The 24,739-nt window shown below is 40.2% G+C and overlaps 1 long non-coding RNA gene and 1 other non-coding gene across 2 annotated transcripts in view; both read right to left on the bottom strand.

The window, feature by feature from the left end:
* Positions 1-6,449: 6,449 nt before the first annotated feature.
* The window catches only part of LOC145511543 (uncharacterized), a 57,415-nt gene continuing 39,125 nt past the window's right edge, over positions 6,450-24,739 (bottom strand). The window contains exons 8-11 of the long non-coding RNA XR_014057935.1: positions 24,262-24,371; positions 14,764-14,870; positions 6,861-6,914; positions 6,450-6,604 (exon numbers count right to left, since the gene is read on the bottom strand). This is a non-coding gene — a long non-coding RNA (uncharacterized LOC145511543). The remainder of the gene's footprint in view (positions 6,605-6,860; positions 6,915-14,763; positions 14,871-24,261; positions 24,372-24,739) is intronic.
* Positions 8,954-9,060, bottom strand: LOC145511763 (U6 spliceosomal RNA). Its single transcript, XR_014058144.1, has one exon. It is a non-coding gene; the product is annotated as a U6 spliceosomal RNA (small nuclear RNA).

Here is a 24,739-nt window from a genome sequence, read left to right as displayed (position 1 = left end):
GCTTGGAAGAGGTGGGAAACAGTATGTTGTTTACTCCCAGAATGAGAGGCTGCCCCAGCCCAGGTTCCCTAACACTCCCACTCCTCCTGGCTGAGTTAGTACAAGTGAAGACGGTGCTCCACTTCACCTTGCAGAAGCCCTGGGCCAAGCGAAGAGGAGCTTTGCAGAACAGATTTGATAATTACAACTTCCAAGAAAGGCTCTGAGCCACTTTGCCCTCAGCTCGCACTCCACTTCCTCCAGTCACATTTTCCCCGACACTAAAATACAGCTGGGAAAGACAGCTCAGTGCCCTCACAGTCGCTGTGGCTTCCTCAAGCCACGGCCTGCTCTCTCTTTGATGAGCCTGCGGGGCTGTAATTCTCATCACCTGACATTTATGGGAGGCGGTGTATAGCAAAAGGCTTTACAGCCATTTTTATGAGGGCTGCCTCCCTGAGACCTGTCAGGTGTAATCACCCAGGCCAAGCAGAAAGAAAGAGCGAAGACACGCGAGTAATGGCTCTGGGCCCCTGGCCCACAGAGTGCCCGCAACGGAGCCCACAGGTGCCACATTTCTTCTATCGCGTGTCATGGCTGATTGGTTTGCCCTCCTAGCCCTGGCAGCTGTCAATCATCCTCTGCCACCTCCAACTCATCAGCGGGTCCTGAAGCCGCAAATCCCAAAGGCACCCCCTGTCCATCCATTTCTGCCCATTGCCACGGCACCACTCTGGTCCAGTCTGCCTCCCACACAGCCCCCGCCTGGCTCTGCCTCCTAGTCTTTTTTTCTTTTTTTTTAAGATTAAAAGAAATTTTTTTAAGGCTTTGTTGAATTTGTTACAATATTGCTTCTGTTCTATGTTTTGGTTTTTTAGCCCTGAGGCAGCCTGGAGAATCCCAGGGACAGCGGAGCCTGCTGGGCTGCCATCTATGGGGTCGCACAGGGTCGGACACGACTGAGGTGACTTAGCAGTAGCAGTAGCAATGTGGGATTTGAGCTCCCCTCCAGGGATCAAACCCACATCCCCTGCATTGGAAGACAAAGTCTTAACCACTGGACCACAAGGGAAGTCACATGCCTCCTAATCTTGTCCCCTGCCCTAACTTACTTGATCCACACAGGAGACAAAGTGATCCTCTAGATGTTTACTTATTTCTTTCCTGTACATACTTTGTAAACTTTCTGATAGCTTTCATTTGATTTCTGTCTGCATGGAATACCCTCTCCCATCTCCTTACTTTCAGTCTGTAAGTATCCCGAAGTCTGAGGTGGGTCTCTTGTAGACAGCATGTATTTGGGTCTTGTTTTTGTATCCACCCAGCCAGTTTATGTTTTTTGGTTAGTGTGTTTAATCCATTTACATTTAAGGTAATTATCAATATGTATGACCCTATTACCATTTTCTTAATTGTTTTGGTCTGTAAAGCTTTTGATTTCTCCATAAAATTTGAACGGAGTTTTGCTGGGTTATATTCTTGTTGTAGATTCTTCCTTTTCGTTACTTTAAGTATATCATCCCATTCCCTTCTGGCTTGCAGAGTTTCTGTTGAGAAATCAGCTGAGAACCTTATGGGAGTTCCCTTGTATGTTACTTGTCATTTTTCCCTTGTTGCTTTTAATATTTTACCTTTGTCTTTACTTTTTATCAGTTTGATTACTGTGTGTCTTGGTGTGTTCCTCCTTTGGTTTATTCTTCCTGGAACTCTCTGCAATTTCTGGATATGGTTGACTATTTCCTTTCCTGTGTTAGAGAAGTTTTCAGCTATTATCTCTTCAAATATTTTCTTGGGTCCTTTCTCTCTCTCTGGGACCCCTACTGTGTGAATGATGGTGCATTCAGTGTTGTCCCAGAGGTTTCTTAGGCTGTCTCCATTTTTCATTTTTCATTCTTTTTTCTATATTGTTTTGCAGCAGTGATTTCTACCATTCTGTCTTCCAGGTCACTTCTCTGTTCTTCTGCATTAATTATTCTGTTAGTGATTCCTTCTAGTGTATTGTTCACCTCTCTTTGTTGGCTCTTTAGTTCTTTGGTAAAATTTCTTGCATATTCTCCGTTCTTTTTCCAAAATCCTATATCATCTTCACTGTCATCATTCTGAATTCTTTTTCTGTAAGGTTGCCTAGCTCCACTTCATTCAGTTGTTTTTCTGGGGTTTTATCTTGTTCCTTCATCTGGAACATAATCCTCTGCATTTTCAGGTTAACTTTCTGATTGTGTTTTTGTTCTGGAGGCTCAGTTGCAGTTCTTCTTGCTTTTCGTCTGCCCTCTAGTGGACGAGGCTATCTAAGAGGCTTGTCCAAGTTTCCTGATGGGAGGGACTGGTGGTGGGAAAAACTGGGTGTTGCTCTGGTGGGCAGGGCTGCGATCTGTAAACCTTTAATCCAATTGTCTGCTGATGGGTGGGGCTGTGCTCCCTCCCTGTTAGTTGCTTGGCCCTAGAGTCTGTAGCCTCTGAGGTAGGGCTAATGACGTCCTCCAGTAGGGCCCACGCCAATGGGCACTTCCCAGAACTGCTGCTGCCAGTTCCCCTGTCCCTGTGGTGAGCCACTGCCATGTCATGCCTCTGCAGAAGAGTTACCCTTCAACACTAGCAGGGAGGTCTGCTTCAGTCTCCTGTGGTGTCACTGCTCCTTTCCCCTGGGTCCTAATATGCACAAGATTTGGGGTGTACCCTCCAAGAATGAGGTCTCTGTTTCCCTCAGTCCTCTGGGAGTCCTGCAATCAAATCTCACTGGCCTTCAAAGTCCAACCCCCTGGGAATTCCAAGTCCCTTTTTGAATCCCCAGGCTGGGAAACCTGATGGGGCCTAGACCCTTTACAACAGTGGGAGAACTTCTTCGGTATTACTATTCTCCAGTTTGTGGGTTGTCCACCAGCGAGTATGGGATTTGATTTCGTCATGACTGCACCCCTCCTACCATCTCACTGCAGTTTCTCCTTTGTCTTTGGATGTGGGTTATCTTTTTTTGGTGGATTCCAGCATCCTGCTGTCTATAGTTGTTCAATAGCTAGTTGCAACTTTGGTGCTCTCACAGAAGGAGATGAGTGCACGTCCTTCTACTCCACCATCTTGAACCAATCCTAAGCCTTATGATACTTTTGGGAAAGTCTATTGTAAATTCTAGGACAAAAAGGTCCTACTGAGAGAATAATCTTTTAAAAACAAAAGGAGCAATGCTTCAACAGCTTCCTCTATTGCTAAGATTTACTCAGAAGAAAATTCAAGTTCCTTTGCAGACTGCAGGGTCCCTCCATGACCCAGGTCCCTCCCCTCCCCTCTGGCCTTCCCTCCATGCTCGCCGCTGCTCCCACACCAGGTTCAGGGACCCAGCAAGCGGGTTTATGCTCACTACTCAATCTTCCCACAGAGCTCTAGGCTCTGCTTTCAGCTGGTTTTGTCTCAACTTTCCAGTCTCAGCTCATGTGTCACCTTCCAGCTCCCCAAGTCTTAAATTGCCTGTTAAGTGCTTTCAGAGCCCACTGAACAAACTTTAAATGTCTCTTTCTCTCTCTTTTTTTTTAACATGTACATACTGCTTTATTTACTTTTGGCTGTGCTGGTCTTTGTTGCTTCACACAGGCTTTCTCTAGTTGTGGTATGTGGGCTTCTCACTGTGGTGGTTTTCTTGTGGAGCACAATCTCTAGGCACACAGGCTTCAGTGGTTGCAGCATGCAGGCTCAGTAGTTGCGACTTGTTGGCTCCAGGGCATGCCGGCTTCAGTAGTTGTGGCACAGGGGTTCATTAGTTGTGGCTCTTGGGCCCTAGAGCGTGCAGGCTTCAGTAGTTGTGGCATGCTAAATGTTTCTTATTTGTTGACTTACACACAGTCTGTCTTCTTTGCTAGAATGTACATCCCAAACCAGAACAGGGATGTGTATTTTTCACTGTTGCTCTAATCCCTAGCACCATCAGCACAGGGTGTAGGCAAAGTATACTTACACACAGTAAATATGTATTGAAAATTAAATCAAAGGATGAAGCAATCCACCGAAAAGCCGCTCCTCCTCTCAAACTCCCTGCTAGTCTTCATCATAATCGGTAGAGGGCAGCAAAGACCCTGTGTTAACTGACTTCTGAGGTTTCCACCAGAAACTTCAGAAAACGTACTCTCTTTTGCCAAATAGCAGCCTCAGATTTATCAGGAATCTTGGGGAAATGTCTTGCCTTAAACTCTCTTTCCTTTCCTTATTCCTGAAGCCCTCTTTTCTCTGAGCCATTTACAGATTTATTTTTTTGTAAAGATTTCAGGGACAATGATCCTTAGAAATGAAAGCAGATGTTGTATTGATCAATGGCCTGGAGCCTTACCTTCCTGCCAGACAAGTTAGTGTGGAAAAAAGACACTCCTGACATAGCTGACAGCTGTGTGGGCCTTAAGGATTTAGACTCTCCCTTATGGTGTTTGGGAAGGAGCAGGTACCAGCGAGGCAGCTGCTGTTTATGTTTTGAGCACTTGTAGAAGCAGGGTGTGTGTGTGCATTTCTAGTTCTGTCTTCCACCTGGATCCGTTTCTGCTTATTCCATCTTTGCTTCTTCTTGAACAATCTCCCACCTGGAGCAGGAACCTCAGCATCTGCTGCCTTTGTGGGTTCCTTCACGGAGAATGCACCCTGAATCCAGGTGAGTCAGCAGTAGAATCCGCATCCACACAATCCCAGGATGGTGTTTTCATTTGACCTCTGCCCCCCAAAATATGTACCGAGACTTATGACTTACCAGGGCTTCCCTGACAGCCCAAGTGGTAAAGAATCTGCCTGCAATGCAGGAGACCCTGTTTCGATTCCTGGATCGGAAAGATCCACAGGAGAAGGGATAGGCTACCCATTCCAGTATTCTTGGGCTTCCCTTGTGGCTCAGCTGGTAAAGAATCTGCCTGTGATGTAGGAGACCCTGGTTCAATCCTTGAGTTGGGAAGATCCCCTACAGAAGGGAAAGGCTACCCACTCCAGTATTATGGCCTGGAGAATGATTTATGCCTTACCAAGCCTGGGTGTGTGCTCTGTGGTACAGGTACAATTTGAATGAAAGACTCAAGAGGGAGGCAGAGTTTCTCAACCTCAGTGCCACTGACGTTCTGGACTGGATAATTCTTTGTTGTGAGAACATTCTAGGATTTTGGCAACCTCCCTGGCCTCTCCTCATCAGATGCAGGTAGCACCCACCCCTAAGCTGTGATGACCAAATATGTTTTCAAACAACGCAAAATGTCCCCTGGGGACAGGTTCCTACCATTTCAATGTTGAAAGCGATTCTTTTGAGGGTCATGATGGAAATCTTTGGGGGTGTCTTTCCAGCCTGAGTCCATGACCCCTTTCTCCTACCTCTGCTCCTTACTATCCTGTGCATGCGTGCTGTGACCCCAAAGTCCATGGACTAGGCAGATTGGACATCTGACCCAACTTAGGTCTCAGCTTCTTTACTTTGGGAATTTGAAACTAGGACCCAGGGACTGACTACCACCTGGGTTCTTCAGGGGGATAAAACTCTAACTCAAATTTAGAAGATGTAGGCAGATGTATGATAATGTGGGGAACATGAAACAGGTATCCTACTGCAGAGATAAGAATGAAATAGACCACAAGGGAGGGGGAGGGAGGACAAATTAGAAGGTAGGGATTAACATACACACGCTACTGTATATGAGACTGATAGCCAAAAAGGACCTGCTGTTTAGGTAGGAAACTCTACTCAATATTTTGTAATAATCTATAAAAATCTGAAAAAGAAAATATATAGCTATGTGTGTATTTTGTATGTGTAACTAAATCACTGTGCTATACACCCGAGACTAATGACATTGTAAATCAACTATATTTCAATTTAAAAATAAAATCAAATAAACTACAGAGAAACCCAGAGGGAAGAGGCAGAAAGAAGGTGCCTCGTTCTGCCCCTTTCTGGTTCTAGTACTTCCTAAGGATAGGCTCAACTTCCTGCCTTGGGTAGGAAGTACATGGGTAACTATTAAGAATTCCTCTTTTGTGCTAGGACAGTTTTTGTTTGTTTATTTCTGAGTCCCAACTAGTACATTCTCTGTAACCTAGAAGTAAAATCATAACCAGAAAACCTCAGGAGTCTAGGCAATCAGGGGGATAGTTTCAAACCCTCAAGGTAGCTCCACCCACCTCTCCACATGTGCTCTGTTTTTCTTTCTCTGCCAAATGGCTTCCTCACCCTGTCTGTGGAGTTTTTCTTGCCTTAACCTTGGCTTGTTCGTGGCCTCGTGAACCACAGCCCTAACTCAACTTCTTCTGGTGGTGCATTCGCTAACAGCAAACACAGGCCAGTTTCTTGGTTCAGATTCCTGAGCAAGAGAGTCTGATTGGCTCATGTGGCAAAATACTATCAGCTGCCCATCCCACAGACATCTCTCCCAATCAGTTTTGTTCAAGTGAACAACCCCAGGTGATGAACCAGAATTGGTTTGTTAAGGGCAATGAGATGTAAAAGAAATCCTCCTGAGGGGCTTATGGAAAGAATTTTATTCTTGATACAAGAGGGCAAAGCCCAAGGAGGAGTCCATCCTCTTCCTGCACACTTTGGATATGTCATGTGAGGACATGACATATGAAGCCGCTGGGGCAGCCATTTTGCAACCATGAAATAAAGCCAAGAGACCTAGAGAGAAGAGACCTATGACATCCTTGAGCTGACAAATTAACAACCCTGGAGCCATGTACCTTTAAACTTCTTGTTACATGAGATAATTAGGTATCCTTACAGTTTAAGCTACTTTGACTCTGGTGTCCTGTTACATGAAGCCAAAGGATCCTGACTGACACAATATAGCTCATCTTTTCAGACCAGGTCACTCAGGTCCCAGGTCACTAGCTGGCTATCCTGTAGATTCACTGTCTTGGAGTCACACACCTACCTCCAATCCATGTGTTTATTCCCCTGCTCCAAACTTCTATGAAATTTCTTTAACCTGCAGAAAATTTGAAGAAATAATACAGTGAACACTGAAATATCCCTCACTTAAGATTCACCAATTGTTAATATATACAGCTAAATGCTGCATATGTTCATTATATAATATTTCCATATATATTGGGGTGTTTTTTTCACTGAACCATTTGAAAGAAAGTTAGAGAGCTTATGAAACTTCACCCCAAAGTATTTCAGCAATTATCTCCTAAGAAACAAGGACATTGTCCTATATAACTAAATTATCATTACAGTAGATTCAATACTTATTACGTTATTCTATGATATAAAAATCTTACTAAATTCTTCAATTTTCCCAGCAATGTCCTTTGAGCATGTTTTGTTTTTTTCTAGTCCCCTTTATTCTAAAAAAGCTTTTTTTTTTTGGTCTTTCCTGTCACTGACTTTCAGTTCAGTTCTTTAATAGAATGTTCCACAATTTGGATTATCCAGTTACTTCTTCAGAATTAGATTTATGTAAAGATTTTTAGCGAAAACTCTACAGAGGTGATGTTGGGTCCCTCTCAGCACATCACAGGAGACACAGGAAGCCACTATGTCCTATTACTGGTCTTGCTAAGTTTAAACAGTTGATTAACGTGCTGTCTGCCAGAATGTTCCACTGTAAAGGCATCTTTTCAAACTTTATATAATTAATAAGTAATCTGTGGGATAACACTTTGAGGACATCTTGTTCCCCAACAGCTTTCACCCGATGTTTTAGCAGCCATTCATAAACCTTGCCTGAATCAACTATTATATCAGTGATTACAAAAATCACTTTAAAAAATTTTTTATCATTTCCTCTACATTAACTGGCATTCTATTTAAGAGCTTTCTCTCCCCTCACACTCAATTTTCTTGAGTATTATTATGAACTTGGATTTTTCATTACCACTAATTTTCAATTTTCAAGTTGGCCCCCTTCATGCGGGGAGCCCCTTCTAGCTGCTCCCTGTCCTTCAGACATGACCCCATCAATGTCTGAGCACTTCTTTGCTCTCTAGCAGAGGAAGCCCCAAGTTCATTTGGTACTTTCCAGACCTGGAATCTGCCTTTCTCCAAGAAGGCCTGATTCCTTTTAATAAGAAGTAGTTCATAGAAAGCAAGAATTGGGTGCTTACAAAGTGCTCGTTGCTATTGAGGTGTCATGCTTAGGTCCTGTCAGTAGACATAGCCAAGAAGTATGTTTGATTTTTAAATCATGAATTTATCTTGATCCCCAACTCCAACTGGGCTTCTTTGATAGCTCAGTTGGTAAAGAATCCGCCTGCAATGCAGGAAACCCCAGTTCAATTCCTGGGTCAGATAGATCTGCTGGAGAAGGGATAGGCTACCCACTCCAGTATTCTTGGGCTTCCCTTGTGGCTCAGCTGGTAAAGAATCTGCCTGCAATGCGGGAGACCTGGGTTCAATCCTTGGGTTGGGAAGATCATCTGGAGAAGGGAAAGGCTACCCACTCCAGTATTTTGGCCTGGAGAATTCTGTTGGGTCACAAAGAGTCAGACATGACTGAGTGACTTTCACTTTCCAACTCCAATCCAACATCAGAAGATTTTTCTTCTTTTCCCCCAGTTCATATTTTTATCTCCTTTCTCTTACAGTAAGAACCTAGTTTTCAATCCAACATCAATATATTTATTAATACTCACTTGCTCCTCCCTACAGTACACCCAAGAGTCAGAATGCCTGTTCTCAGTACCTTTACCAACCACAGACCTATTCATAAGTTCCAGATTGTTTGCAGCACTTTTTTTAATCCCTAGAATACAGCCCACTAAAGGTAACAAGGTCTGTTAAAAAACCTTTAAACCTTGAAATAGATTCATTTATTTCTCCTTATACTCAATACTCAATGTTAGGGTTCTCCTAACATATTGATTTAATTTTTTATGATAGTGGGCTTTTTAACTTTTTTCAGTTTTATTAACATATAACTGATATATAACATTTGAAAGTTTAAGGTGTACAGCATAATGATTTGATATATGTATATACTGTAATATGATTATCACAGTAAACTTAATTAATATCTGTAACAAAACTACAGAATGCTTTACAAGTTTGCATGTCATCCTTGTGCAGGGGCCATGCTAATCTTCTCTGCATTATTTCAATTTTAGTATATGTGCCACTGAAGTGAGCACTAATTTAATTATTTTGCATATGTAAAACAGCAGCATGGTTCAAAAGTCAAAACTATATTAAACTGTAACTCAGAGAAGTTTTCTTCAACCCCGTACATAGCCAATTTTATTAGTTTCTTGTTTATCCTTTCTTAATTGCAAAAATAATCAAATGTATATGTACATATACACACATATATCCTCATTTTGCCTTCTATTCAAATGCTAGCACACTATATACACTCCTCTCTGCACCTTATTTTTTTCACTTCATATTGTTTTATGATATACACATGCAAGTGTTTTATAGCACTTGTATCTCACTTATTTGCTCTCTCAAATGTATTTGGTATTTCAGTTCAGTTCAATTGCTCAGTTGTGTCCAACTCTTCGTGACCCCATGGACTGCAGCACGCCAGGCCTCCCTGTCCATCACCAACTCCTGAAGCTTCCTCAAACTCATGTCCATCAACTCGGTGATGCCATCCAACCATCTCACCCTCTGTTGTCCCCTTCTCCTCCTGCCTTCAATCTTTCCCAGCATCAGGGTCTTTTCCAATGAGTCAATTCTTTGCATCAGGTGGCTAAAGTATTGGAGCTTCAGGTTCAGCATCAGTCTTTCTAATGAATATTCAGGACTGATTTCCTTTAGGATTGACTGTAGGATTTGGTATTTAGGAAGTTTTTATTTTTATGATTTGCTATTTAGGAAGGTTTTGTTTTTATGGTTACTTTTATAAAGCTAAAATAACCTCAGTCTTCAAGCCCACCTTAATTTTGTTTTTTCTAATGGTTCTCCAACAATACTGAAATTGGTCAACAATTTCTTTTCCTCTCTCATCTCTATCCACCAGCATCTTATTGCAATAAATATCCTTTACCCCCATCAGCAACAAGTATATTCAATAAGTATCTTCTGTATTCTATCTGTCTTATCATTCTTCCCTTTTAACTATTGTATAATATCTTCTTTGCCTGGGCATGTACTCTTCTTACAACAATCTTAGTTTTATGAGTAAATATATATTTAATGCTTGCCATCAGTCTTTATGCCAATGGCTTTTCATTTTGGTTCTCTAAAAAGCCTTTCTTCAGTAAATTCGTGGGAGCAGTATTCTCTGTTTCTTTCATGTTCATCATTTGTGACCTGGATCCTCAAAGATGATGCTGTGAAAGTGCTGCACTCGATATGCCAGCAAATCTGGAAAACTCAGCAGTGGCCACAGGACTGGAAAAGATCAGTTTTCATTCAAATCCCAAAGAAAGGCAATGCCAAAGAATGCTCAAACTACCACACAATTGCACTCATCTCACACGCTAGTAAAGTAATGCTCAAAATTCTCCAAGCCAGGCTTCAGCAATACGTGAACCGTGAACTTCCAGATGTTCAAGCTGGTTTTAGAAAAGGCAAACGAACCAGAGATCAAATTGCCAATATCCGCTGGATCATCGAAAAAGCAAGAGAGTTCCAGAAAAACACCTATTTCTGCTTTATTGACTATGCCAAAGCCTTTGACTGTGTGGATCACAATAAACTGTGGAAAATTCTGAAAGAGATGGGAATACCAGACCATCTGACCTGTCTCTTGGGAAACGTGTATGCAGGTCAGGAAGCAACAGTTAGAACTGGACATGGAACAACAGACTGGTTCCAAATAGGAAAAGGAGTACGTCAAGGCTGTATATTGTCATCCTGCTTATTTAACTTATATGCAGAGTACATCATGAGAAACACTGGGCTGGAAGAAACACAAGCTGGAATCAAGATTGCCGGGAGAAATATCAATAACCTCAGATACGCAGATGACACCACCCTTATGGCAGAAAGTGAAGAAGAGCCTCTTGATGAAAGTGAAAGAGGAGAGTGAAAAAGTTGGCTTAAAGCTCAACATTCAGAAAACTAAGATCATGGCATCTGGTCCCATCACTTCATGGCAAATAGATGGGGAAACAGTGGAAACAGTGTCAGACTTTATTTTTCTGGGCTCCAAAATCACTGCTGATGGTGATTGCAGCCATGAAATTAAAAGACACTTACTCCTTGGAAGGAAAGTTATGACCAACCTAGACAGCATATTGAAAAGCAGAGACTTACTTTGGTAACAAATGTCTGTCTAGTCAAGGCTATGGTTTTTCCACTGGTCGTGTATGGATGTTAGAGTTGGACAGTGAAGAAAGCTGAGCGCCGAAGAATTGATGCTTTTGAACTGTGGTGTTGGGGAAGACTCTTGAGTGTCCCTTGGACTGCAAGAAGATCCAACCAGTCCATCCTAAAGAAGATCAGTCCTAGGTGTTCGTTGAAAGGACTGATGTTGAAGCTGAAACTCCAATACTTTGGCCACCTCATGCGAAGAGTTGACTCATTGGAAAAGACCCTAATACTGGGAAGGATTGGGGGCAGGAGGAGAAGGCGAGGACAGAGGATGAGATGGTTGGATGGCATCACCGACTCGATGGACATGGGTTTGGGTAAACTCTGGGAGTTGGTGATGGACAGGGAGGCCTGGCGTGCTGCGATTCATGGGGTCGCAAAGAGTTGGACACGACTGAGCGACTGAACTGAACTGAGCTGGATATAAAATCTTTGGCTCATGTTTTCTTTCCTTGAATATCTTCAATATGTTACACTATTTCTTCTGGAATAAAGTCTGCAGACAATTATTTCTTTCCCATCAAGGTGACTTGATACCCAAATGGTATTTTTCTTTCTTGTAATGTCCACAAGTTTGAGAATATATCTTGACATTAGTCATTCTGGATTGATTTTCCTAGGTAGTAGTATCAAATCTTTTTATCGCAGGAAAAATTTTCTTAAAAGTTTGATTTTTAAATTTAAATTACTTTTAAATTTCCACTGCTTTTTTCTTCCTTGTGTGTCTTCCATTATATATAGCTTGTTCATTTGTTTGTTTACCTTCTACATCCATCACTTCCTTTCAGATCTCTTTGATTTGTTGGAATTCCCTCCTTTTCACCTACTGTTTATTTAAAGGTGTTATAATGTATTTATTCATTCTATTTTTTCAATTTTAATCTCCATTTCTCAAATGATTAATTCTAATTTGGAGTTCTCCTACATTTCTGAGAGTCTCTAATTCTGATTTATATACTTCTTTCCTGTCTAATATGATTTTATTAGTTTTTTTTAGCTCATTTTGAAATAGTTAAATTTTTCTTCTGTCTTATAAGCATGTCTTCCTTGTATGTTTTCATTGTTAGAATGTTATTAGACTCTTTTTCCTTTTTTTTACAATGACTTAGTGTTGGATTTTTTTCTAGTTTTATTCAGCTACAATTGACATAGAACATTGTATAAGTTTAAGGTGTACAATGATTTGATATACTTACATCTTGCAAAATGATATCGCAATAAGGTTAGTTAACACATCTGACAATGTTTGATTTGAACACAATCTTATTCTATTATTCATTTTTATAGGAATTTAGTTTTTCCTTTGTGAAGGAAGGGTGAACCAGGGTAACTTTTCTGGCTTCATTATTCTAGATTTCCTTCTTCTGGTGTCCTTATCAAGAATTTTTTAAATGGCCTTTTATACGTTCTGAGATGTAGTTCCTCTGCTCTTTTATCTACACTTTCTTTTTCCTTTACTTCTATTATCCCATACTTCCTCATTTGGATTCTACTCTCAGAAGTCTTCTTTTGTTGTGAGGTTTTCTTCTGAAAAGGAGCTTTGTAATTAAGTTGAAGTTCAAAAAGCCAAAACCATCATAGCTACTTAACACCTTGTCTGGGACCCTATATGCCCCCATCTTTAATGAAGTGTGGAAACCCCCTCCCAGTCCCAGCAGTTCTCAGACTGGTCTCCTCTGATTTTCAGTGAGCCAGAAATGGTATGGACCTAACAGAAGCAGAAGACATTAAGAAGAGGTGACAAGAATACACAGAAGAACTATACAGAAAAGATCTTCACGACCCAGATAACACGATGGTGTGATCACTCACCTACAGCCAGACATCCTAGAGTGTGAAGTCAAGAGGGCCTTAGGAAGCATCACTATGAACAAAGCTAGTGGAGGTGATGGAATTACAGCTGAGCTATTTCAAATCCTAAAAAATGATGCTGTGAAAGTGCTGCACTCAATATGTCAGCAAATGTGGAAAATTCAGCAGTGGCCACAGGACTGGAAAAGGTCAGTTTTTATTCCAATCCCTAAGGAAGGCAATGCCAAAGAATTCTGAAACTACCACACAATTGCACTCATCTCACATGCTAGCAAAGTAATGCTCAAAATTCTCCAAGCCAGGCTTCAACAGTACGTGAACTATGAACTTCCAGATGTTCAAGTTGGATTTAGAAAAGGCAGAGGAACCAGAGATCAAATTGCCAACATCCACTGGATCATCAAAAAAGCAAGAGAGTTCCAGAAAAACATCTACTTCTGCTTTATTGCCTACGCCAAAGCCTTTGACTGTGTGGATCACAACAAACTGTGGAAAATTCTTCAAGAGATGGAAATACCAGACCACTTTACCTGCCTCCTGAGAAATCTGTATGCAGGTCAAGAAGCAACAGTTAGAACTGGACATGGAACAACAGACTGGTTCTAAATTGGGAAAGGAGTACATCAAGGCTACATATGGTCACCTTGCTTATTTAACTTATATGCAGAGTACATCATGCAAAATGCTGGGCTGTATTAAGCACAAGCTGGAATCGAGATTGCCGGGAGAAATACCAATAACCTCACATATGCAGATGACACCACCCTTATGGCAGAAAGCAAAGAAGAACTAAAGAGCCTCTTGATGAAAGTGAAAGAGGAGAGTGAAAAAGTTGGCTTAAAACTCAACATTCAGACAACTGAGATCGTGGCATCCGGTCCCATCACTTCATGGCAAATAGATGGGAAAATAATGGAAACAGTGAGATACTCTATTTTCTTGGGCTCCAAAATCACTGCAGATGGTGACTCCAGCCATAAAATTAAAAGACACTTGCTCCTTATAAGAAAAGTTATGACCAACCTAGACAGCATATTAAAAAGCAGAGACATTACTTGGCCAACAAAGGTCCATCTAGCCAAAGCTATGGTTTTTCCAGTAGTCATGTATGGATATGAGAGTTAGACTATAAAGAAAGCTGAGCTCTGAAAAACTGATGCTTTTGAACTGTGGTATTGGAGAAGACTCTTTTTTTTTTTTTTTTTTTTAATTATCCCTTTGACTGCGCTGGGTCTTTAGTTGCAACACAAGGGATCTTTAGTTGCAGCATGTGGGATCTAGTTCCCTGACCAGGGATCAAACCCAGGTCCCCTGCATCCAGAGCGAGAGTCTTAGCCACTGGACCACCAGGGATGCCCCCTGGAGAAGACTCTTGAGAGTCCCTTGGACTGCAAGGAGATCCAACCAGTCTATCCTAAAGGAAATCAGTCCTGAATATTCATTGGAAGGACTGATGCTAAAGCTGAAACTCCAGTACTTTGGCCACCTGATGCAAAGAACTGACTCATCTGAAAAGACCCTGATGCTGGGAAAGATTGAAGGCAAGAGGAGAAGGGAACGACAGAGGATGAGATGTTTGGATGGCATCACTGACTTAATGGACATGAGTTTGAGTAAGCTCCAGAAGTTGGTGATGGACAGGGAAGCCTGGTGTGCTTCAGTCCATAGGGTTACGAAGAGTTGGACACGACTGAATGACTGAACTGAACTGAACTAGTGCCAATCTTAAGAGTTCTCCTGCTCTCAGGTCTGTCAGATACCTCGTGGCTTCCTCCTGCGCAGATACTGATACAATGTGGGTCTTGAACTATTGGTAGTTTTCCTCCATCTGCTCATATTTTGAGGTTCATGAGAATATCCTTTTCATCTAGAACAAAAATTTGAAAAAGTAAATTTCAATCAAGGAGGAATTGGCTTAAAAATGTAGTATAATATCATTGTAGTTATTAATAAGGTGAAATGAATGGTCAATTTTATGTAACAATATGGAAAGCAGTATATAATATATTGTTAAATAGGAGATACAAAGTTTTTATATTATGATACAATTAATTTTTTTTTTTTAACATATATTTTTAGGGCTTCCCTGGTGGCTCAGTGGTAAAGAATCTGCCGGCCAACTCAGGAGACATGGGTTCAATCCCTGATCTGGAAAGATCCCACATGCGGAGCACCTAAGCCTGCACTACAACTATTGAGCCTTATTAAAGACCCTATAATATTGGGTACTCACTGCTGACACAGAGCAGCCATCATCCTAAACACCCACACTGATGACTAACACCATTCAGGTCACAGAAAGTGCTTCTCCACATCTTGCTCTCTGTTCTGAAAGCAAAAGGTGCCTTAACTCAATCAAATGTCAAGAAGAATCGTGAGTTGCCTTGCTGCCAACAGCATAGAAGGACACTGCTTAGGAGCATAAGGAGAATTTGAGCTGTGGAAGCATTTAGGTAAGAGGAAAGACAAATTAATTCACTTGTCAAATCCTTCCTCTCAGATGTCATGAATGCTATAGATTCTTGCATGATAAAGTATCATTTCCCAGGAGTACTGAGCATCTACTTTCTTGCTTTCTTCAAGTTCCAGCTTGTAGGCCTGTAAGCACTCATGAATAAATGCAGTATTTTCAGTAATTACATACGGCAGCCAGAGAACATTTTACCATATTGAACAATATTATCCTCATATCGCACTTCCCTGGTAGCTCAGTGATGAAGAATTCACCTGCCAATACAGGAGACACGGGTTCGCTCTCTGGGTCAGGAAGGTCCCTTGGAGAAGGCAACCTCTCCAGTATTCTTGTCTGGGAAATCCCATGGATGGAGGAGCCTGGTGGGCTACAGTCCATAGGCTCGCAAAGAGTCAGACACAACTGGAGCGACTAAACAACAATCCTTGTATCATTTTTATATATACTCAAGATATAACATGTTTGAGGAATGAAGCATTAATAGCAATTTTGGGCATTAGCAACTGATGGATATTGAATATAAGAACTATAAATAATTTTACATTTATGAGAATATAAGCTATAATGACATTTTAAAACTAAAGTAAAAACTAGGCTTTATTTGAATAATTTTTGTTTAAATTGTAATGACCAATCATTATTATTTTAATTTTGTTTTTAATTTTAATGGATTATTTTAGAAGAAAAATGACTTTTTGAGGAAAGAAGGTCCCTATTCTGTGAGAGACAACAAATAGGAAAAATAATTTTAATTTTCAATATTTTAACATTTCCTTTAATTGTATTTTTGATGACATATATTCAAACTTGGAACCTTTTGAATATAACTACATTTTTATCTTTTAATTCTATAGATCATTGAAAATGAGAACAAGTTGAGACTGGGATAGAAACATAAAACATGAAAGTAAGGCTCAGAAAAGTAAGGACTGAAAAGATATTAGAGTATATTCAAAGAGATGGTCTGCTTCATTTTTTAAATTTCAGACATTGAAAGTAAACAGGCTTCTGCTGAGCAAGACCCACACACAGTTCACAAACAGGTATGACAAGTTCTTTATTTAATATATTTTAGCTACTATGCAAAACAAGGAAATACACAAACAAAGTATATTTATCATCCATGACTCAAAAAGATTGAATGAAACACCTATTACTTTATGTTCTTTACTAATGAAGTTCTTTTTTCCTGGTCAAAACAATGAAAAATATATTTTTTCTATAAAATCCACAACACATGCAATTCTGGCCTGCCCATCAGAAGATAAATTGCAAAAAAGTTTGGCAAATTGATGAGAAATATGAAATCTTTGGATCTTTATTGTTTGTTGGAAAGTGATCCTGGGAAAAATCTGTCATATTCTTCTGAAATCATCAGATTGATTCAGGAAAAATGTAAGTTGATTCAAATTATTGGCTATGAATTTTCTGTTGAATAAATGGCAGAAAATTTAATATTTCAAAGAAAAACAAAATGTTTTTCAAACAGAGAAAGTAACCACAGAAACTTTTTAATATCTTAAGATGGAAGACCAAAGTATTTTGTTACTATTATTACATATTTCACAGTCAGTTTTCACAATTAGTTTTGGCCAGGGGAACCATTTGTGACTAGAAATACTTAGGTTCTCAATTAAAAGAATACAAAATGTTACCTGTACCAAAAACAAACAAAACCACAGCATATGCAAAAACTAGAACTGAAAAAAAAGCCCTAAAGAATAGCAAATAGGGAACTTCCTGGTGGTCGCGTGGTTAAGAATCTGCCTTGTAACGTAGGGGACACAGGTTGGATCCTGGTTGGGGAACTAAGCTCCCACATGCCACAGAGCAACTATCCCACATGTGGCAACTAGAGAGCCCTTGCACCACAAACAAAGACTGCACATGACTCAAGGAAGATCAGGCTGCAATGAAGACCCAATGCAGCCAAAAAATAAAGAAGTAAGTATTAAAAAAAAAATAGCAAATAGTAATCAACCAAGAAACCAGTAAACACATAAATACTAACCTTGGAATGATATTATTAAATAGTCACAGGATTCAATATTTTGTAATAACCTATAAGGGAAAAGAATCTGAAAAAAGAATATATAATGTGTGTGTGTGTGTGTATATATATATGTATGTATACGTGTGTGTGTGTGTGTGTGTGTGTGTGTAACTGAATCACTGTGCTGTACACTTGAAACTAACACAACATAGTAAACCAACTATACTTCAAGTTAAAAAAAAAAAGAATAATCACAGGTGTTCCATATTTAACCAAGCTTTGTGAGACAATAGCACAACATTCATAGAAAACAATGGACATTTCCTAGTTTGGTAGAAAAAATTTGATGTCAGAAAACTTTCAAATTTGATGTTAGAAGGTAAGATAGATTTTTTAAAAGTCATATAAAAATAGATAATTAAAAATAGTATTAAAAATGAGAAAAGAAATTACACATACAAGTTTTAACATTAATGACAACTAATTTAACTAGAGTATGCTAGGACAAATCATACTGAACAACTAACATTCATCACGTCCAGTCATGACATGACCATCGCTCAGTCGTGTCCAACTCTTTGTGACCCCATGGACTGTAGCCCACCAGGCTCCTCTGTCCATATGGATTCTCCAGCCAGGAATACTGGAGTGGGTTGCCACGCACTCCTCCAGGGGATCTTCCCAACCCAGGGATTGAACCCATGTCTCCCACATTGCTGGTGGATTCTTTACCATCCGAGTCATCAGGAAAGCCCAAGAATACTGGAGTGGGTAGCCTATCCCTTCTCCAGGGGAACTTCCCAACCGAGGAATTGAACTGGGGTCTCCTGCATTGCAGGTGGATTCTTTACCAGCTGAGCTACCAGGAAAGCCCAACATTCAACGTACATATGGTCAAACTATCAATAGATAAAAATCGAGGAAGTCAAAATTAATGAACATTTTATTGGTTTCATGCAGACTGTAAAAATTTGAACTACAAAAACAACTTTGAATTTTGGGCATTGATGGAAAGAATAGTGAGGGCACGCTAATGATAATAGCCACTGGGAAGGAACAAGTGTTTTTTTGTGAGCCATGGACAATGTATTATTTGAGTTTCTTATTCAGAGACATATTCTCAGCTGTACTAAGTGATAGCATTTTTTGAGCAATTCAGTGATTACATAGAATATTTTCTATATTTGTCCAAATATGAAATATCTTGATTTTAAAAAACACGTCATATTTACCACTAAAACTACTTTCAGACATACAAACGAAAAGTTAACTAAATGCCATTAAAGCAATAAAAGTTAATTTACACAAAGTAACAAAATGGACTAGAATTGTACAAGAAATAAAAGATGATCATTAAGTAAAGAGAATGGTGATCTTTAACAAAATAATTATTTTTGAATTTGCAGTGCCCACAGTTATCTTTGAACTGCTGCTTGCTGTTAGCCAAAGCTTGCAGAAACTTCAAAATTCAAACTGATACAAGTTTGGCACTTTTCCTTTTTAAGATGAATTCTTTTTAATTTAGAGAAACTCTTTTCCTTAAATTGAAATAAACTGTATGTGAAGTGTGTAGCAAATGTGACATTCCTATAAAATATAGGAAAACAAAAACAATAAAAATATTTGCATCACTATAAAGAATGTGTATGTGCTGAGTTGTGTCTGATTCTGTGACCCCATGGACTATAGCCTGCCAGGCTCCTCTGTCCATGGGATTTTCCAGGCAAGAATACTAGAGTGGGTTGCCATTTTCTCCTCCAGGGGAACTTTCAGACCTAGAGATCGAATCCGCATCTCTTGTGTCTCCTGCATTGGCAGGCAGATTCTTTACCACTGTTCCACCAGGCCTTCCCCATAAAAAGAATACTTGCACACAAATAATCTCCAAACTTCTTTTCATTTATTTACTTTTTTTTTTTTTTTTTTGCTGCACATGCTGCTGCTGCTGCTGCTAAGTTGCTTTAGTCATGTCTGACTCTGTGCGACCCCATAGAAGGCAGCCCACCAGGCTCCACCGCCCCTAGGATTCTCCAGGCAAGAATACTGGAGTGGGTTGCCATTTCCTTCTCCAGTGCATGAAAGGGAAAAGTGAAAGTGAAGTCGCTCAGTCGTGTCCAACTCTTAGCGATCCCATGGACTGTAGCCTACGAGGCTCCTCGGCCCATGGGATTTTCCAGGCAAGAGTACTGGAGTAGGGTGCCATTGCCTTCATGGGCTTTATCTAATTCTGGAAAGCAGGGAGCTACTCTCTAGTTGTGGTGCATGGGTTCTCAATGTGATGGCTTCACTTGTTGCAGAGCACAGGCTCTGGGCGCACAGGCTTCAATACTTGTAGCATATGGGCTCAGTAGCTGCGATTTGCTGGCTCTAGGGGGCACAGGCTTCAGTAGTTGTGGCACATGGGCTCATTTGTTGCAGCTTGAGGGGTCCAGAGCACAGACTCAGTAAGAGACATGGGTTCAATCTCTGAGTCGGGTCGATCCCCTGGAGGAGGGCATGGCAACCCACTCTAGTATTCTTGTCTGGAGAATTCCATGGACGGAGGAGCCTGGTGGGCTACAGTCCATGGGGTCACAGAGAGTCGGACATGACTGAAGCACACACACACGCATGGACCAAGGTACAGTGTCAATTAAATAGAGATTTGAATAAATCATAGAAAATCTTGCCAACTTTTGGTCTTCCTTATAATATTTCAGTCTTGAAATTTCTTAAAAAAGGACATCAGGCTTCCAGTTGGGGCGCGCTTCCAGTTTGCTGGGTGCGAAGGGTAAGACATCAATATTTTATGGATCTAGATATTGCTTTGAGAGACTGTGAGAACTGCAATATAAGTGCTAATGATTTATATGATGGACTTAGAATATTTAATAATATTTTCTATAATAATTAACATAAGACCCCATCATACTATTTGGACTTTAATGTATAAAATTCATTGTTAATTTCTGAATGTAAATGTTACTACAATAATGTTATTGACTATTTTAGTTGCTATTGGCTAAGTAAAAAGTTTTTCCATATTAAAAATAATATTTTTTCTTTTGAACTTTTTATTTTTTATTGGGATATAGCCGATTGTAGCTCAGCTGGTAAAGAATCTTGCAATGCAGGAGACCCCAGTTCAATTCCTGGGTGGGGAAGATCCCCTGGAGAAGGGATAGGCTACCCACTCCAGTATTCTTGGGCTTCCCTGATGACTCAGATGGTAAAGAATCTGCCTGCAATGTGGGTTCCTTGGGTTGGGAAGATCCCCTGGAGGAGGGCATGGCAACCCACTCCAGTATTCTTGCCTGGAGAATCCCCATGGACAGAGGAACCTGGCAGGTTATAGTCCAACTGGTCACAAAGAGTCATATACTACTGAGCAACTAAGCTCAAGCCTATAGCCGATTAACACTGTTGTGACAGTTTTAGGAAAATAGTGAAGGGATTCAGCCATATACATACATGTATCCATTCTCCCCCAAGCACCCCTTCCATCCAGGCTCATATTAAAATTATTTTAAAAATAAAAATATAATGACTTAAGCAAGGTCGACTAATCTGGCATTACTACCATTAGAATGCAAATTATGTAAAAATCATGATTATAACAATATAATTAGCAATTTTGCTAAAATGAGGAAAAAAATTTTATGTAATAAATATATCATAATGTATGAATTATGTATGTCCTTGTCAGCCAAACAACAGAACTGCTACATCTGTGCAAAAAATTAAAGATCAGCCAACTTTAAAGTTTGCTAATATTCAGTCATATAAAACTTGTTTGCCAGATCTCATGTATGTGTTCTTACCACAGGAGGAAAAAAAAGGAATATTTAAGGACAAACAAAGACCAATATTCAATTTTGTTTTAAAGGTAGGACGGATAGGAAATATTTTACTATATTTAACAGCTGTTAGCTTGTTTATAACTTTTTATTTAGACATATGCTTCTCCATTTATGCTTTTGCCCAGGTCCATAAGTTCAGGGGTGGGTGTAATTTAGCATATGCTCCTTTTATAAGTACTGCTGACAAGAATGACTGTTAAGTGCTTCTCATGTTCTGGGCACTGAGCTGGGTACTTTTTATACAGTAGCTCACAACACCTCTCAGAAGCAAGGGTAATAGTCTCATTTCATTTTACAGCTAGGGAAACTGAGGCTTTAGAGGGTAAAGTCTCTGCTCAAACACTGTCAAAACTGAATCAAAAGGACATTTACCGTACCCATCCTGAACTGGGACTAACTGTTAAGGCTGACAGAATACTGGGGAATGGACTTTATAAGTGCAAGACATCTTCCGTGAAAGGTCTATTCATCTATCCCAACTCACGCTGCCTGAAACTCCACCATTATGTACTGATTCCTTCTAGTTTTAAAGTCTTTCCAATCTCTGAAAGAAACCAATGGAATGCAAATACTCCCAGGTGGTAAAAGATGATAATGTGTGAAGCCAGGAGTATTTTTCATATTTTTTTCCACCAAAGTAACCCATCAGACCAAAATTGAATTTTTAACCCTTAGAAGTCTGAATGTTCAGCCCAAAAAATGCTGATCAATTTCTTTTAAGTCTTATGTTATCTCTTTAAAATCATGCATGTATTTTTCTCCATACTATATATGATACGTATATATATATATATATATTTTTTAATATAAAAATGTTTCCCCTCAGGCTTCCCTGGTGGCTCAGTGGTAACAAATCCATCTGTCAATGCAGGAGACACAGGTTCAATCCCTGATCCAGGAAGATCCCACATGCCATGAAGCAACTAAGACTGTGCACCGCAACTACTGAGCCTGTGCTCTAGAGCCCAGGAGCCACAACTACCGAGCCCACCTGCTGCAACTACTGAAGCCCAAGCTTCCTAGAGCCTGTGCTCCACAACACGAGAAGCCGCTGCAATGAGGAGCCCAAACAGCAACGAAGACCCAGCACAGCCAAAAATAAGTAAATAAATAAAAAGTTATTTAAAAAAATGTTTCTCCTCCAGCTCTCCAAGTAAAAATGATGCTTCAGAAAATATTGCATGTTCCTCTTAGAGTTCAAGAACTCCTTGGCATACTGGATAGCCCTCTGACTTGGAAAGCAGAGCTTAAACTGCTATCGTGGGCACTTGGGTGGGGTTTACTTGACTCCCAGGTGAGAGAAGGTCCAGCAGAAAAATGAGAAGCTGGATTAACTACTTCTTAATTTAACTCAGGACCGATCGGGTTCATCTTTTATTTTACTCATTTTCCTAAGTCACTTAAAGTCTACCTCTGACTATTTTCAAGGAGGTGAACTCCTTGTCATTAGGGTGTGCAAGAAGACTGGACAGTTGTTTGCTTGGGAAGCTATGGCATGTAGGGCATGGAGAAATTCAAGAAGGAACCTTTCAAATGTGATACCATATGATCCTGCAAGTTTCTAAGTCCTCTGCAGCAGTCATTTCCAGAGAAATATATTCAATTTAGTAACTATTCAGTACTTTTTAAAGTGCCAGAGGTTATGCTAGGCAGTGGTAGACAGGACAGTCTTCTTGAAACTTAAGTTGGCTGCAGAGAGCTATAAACCAGCATGTAACTAGAAGCATGGTGGTTATGGAAGTTCAGGGGAGGGATCCAAGCCTGAAACTGTGGAGCTGGATCCTCGTAGGTTTCCAGGAAAGGGTAGTATCTAAACTGAGGTTTGAGGAATGAGTAGGAGTTTGTCCAGGTCCTTCTGGAAGCCACTATGGTTATGATTAATTTCAGCTAGTTTTTAGGTTCCTTCTCTGCCCTGCTACACTTTGTTCACTGATTCTACCAGTCAACATAAGCTATTTAGGAACGAAAGTGCTGACTTTAGTTATCCATTGTAACCATGAAGATGTAGAAAGAATAAGTGGTCCATCTCATGATATAAAACTGTATCAATAGCCAGGACACGGAAGCAACCTAGATGTCCATCAGCAGACGAATGGATAAGGAAGCTGTGGTACATATACACAATGGAATATTACTCAGCCATTAAAAAAAATACATTTGAATCGGTTCTATTGAGATGGATGAAACGGGGGCCCATTATACAGAGTGAAGTAAGCCAGAAAGAAAAACACCAATACAGTATACTAATGCATATATATGGAATTTGAAAGATGGTAACGATAACCCTATATGCGAGACAGAATAAGAGACACAGATGCATACAACAGTCTTATGGACTCTGAGGGAGAAGGTGAGGGTGGGACGTTCTGGGAGAATAGCATTGAAACATGTATATTATCATATGTGAAACAGAACACCATTCCAGGTTCGATGCATGAGACAAATGCTCAGGGCTGGGGCAATGGGATGACCCAGAGGGATGGGATGGGGAGGGAGGTGGGAGGGGGGTCCAGGAAGGGGAACACATGTAAACCCAGGGCTGATTCATGTCAATGTATGGCAAAAACTACTACAATATTGTAAAGTAATTAGCCCCCAACTAAAATAAATAAATTTATTTAATTAAAAAAAAAAACTGTATCAGACAGAGGGACTGAAGTTCAGGCTTTGGGCATCAAAGATACTGGACAGATCCTAAAGTCATTTTACATATTCACAGCTGTTTAATCAACGGGAAGGGAGGAGGGTGAGGCATACTGCATTTGCCTCCTGGGCTGTGAACACAAAGGAAAGAAAATATTGTGAAGGGAAGAAGCAGGCTCCTCCTTGCAGTAGTATGTTTTTTGGTTGTCACACAGTAGACGGCATAGCCAATAAGCCAGTCTGCAAAACTGCCAGCTAAAAAAAAACAAACCCTTTGAAGTAGCTAATGAATACACTCTTTTTAACTTACTCCGATCTCATCGCTGAGAGCTGTGCAGTTGCTCCTGGGCAGAAGTTTCACTAATGTAGGGATGTTGACTGGCCACTGCATCAAATATTTATCAAGTCACAGATGGGAATCTACAAAGAGTTTGCAGAGAGGTTTAGTGTCTCCCTTTGGTTCTAGGGGAAGCACGTCAGCACTGCAAAATGCAAGCCCTCAAATACACACCTTTAAGCTTAGGTGTATGGTTGCTGACCCATTTAAACAGGTTAAGTGGAGCCCGATTTAAAGAAATCACTTTTTTTTTCCCCTTAACGTAAAAGTAGTACATTTTTACTGTAGACATTTTTAGAAAATATCTTTACACTAAAAGAAGAAAAGAGAACTTACCCATAATGTCACCATCCAGACATACTGTACCTGTCTTTTAAATCAAAACTAAATCATCCTTCATCCATTGTTCCATACCTGTTTCACTCTTCTGCTTTTCTCGTTTAACAGTATA

This window comes from Giraffa tippelskirchi, chromosome 6 (genome assembly GCF_054371585.1).
Source record: "Giraffa tippelskirchi isolate mGirTip1 chromosome 6, T2T-mGirTip1v1.2.pri, whole genome shotgun sequence".
In the NCBI taxonomy this organism is placed as follows: Eukaryota; Metazoa; Chordata; class Mammalia; order Artiodactyla; family Giraffidae; genus Giraffa; species Giraffa tippelskirchi.
This window is presented reverse-complemented; position numbering and strand designations above follow the sequence as displayed.